Genomic DNA, 224 nt, shown 5'->3' with positions numbered 1-224 from the left:
ATCAGGAGTGAGCGTAGATGTGTTTAAGAATAAGCTCGATAAATACCTAAGATGCATCCCAGACCATCCAAGACTGGAAGATGCAAAATACACCGGAAGATGCATTAGCAACTCTCTGGTGGATATACGAGGTGCCTCACACTGAGGGACCTGGGGGAACCCAAACATAAAATAAGGCAATAAGGCAATAGGGAAACGTTCTTTTACATCTTGTGCATACCTTA

The sequence above is a fragment of the Palaemon carinicauda genome, chromosome 11 (assembly GCF_036898095.1).
Source record: "Palaemon carinicauda isolate YSFRI2023 chromosome 11, ASM3689809v2, whole genome shotgun sequence".
In the NCBI taxonomy this organism is placed as follows: domain Eukaryota; kingdom Metazoa; phylum Arthropoda; class Malacostraca; order Decapoda; family Palaemonidae; genus Palaemon; species Palaemon carinicauda.
The sequence above is the reverse complement of the archived record's forward strand: the minus strand, read 5'-3'. Positions refer to the sequence as shown.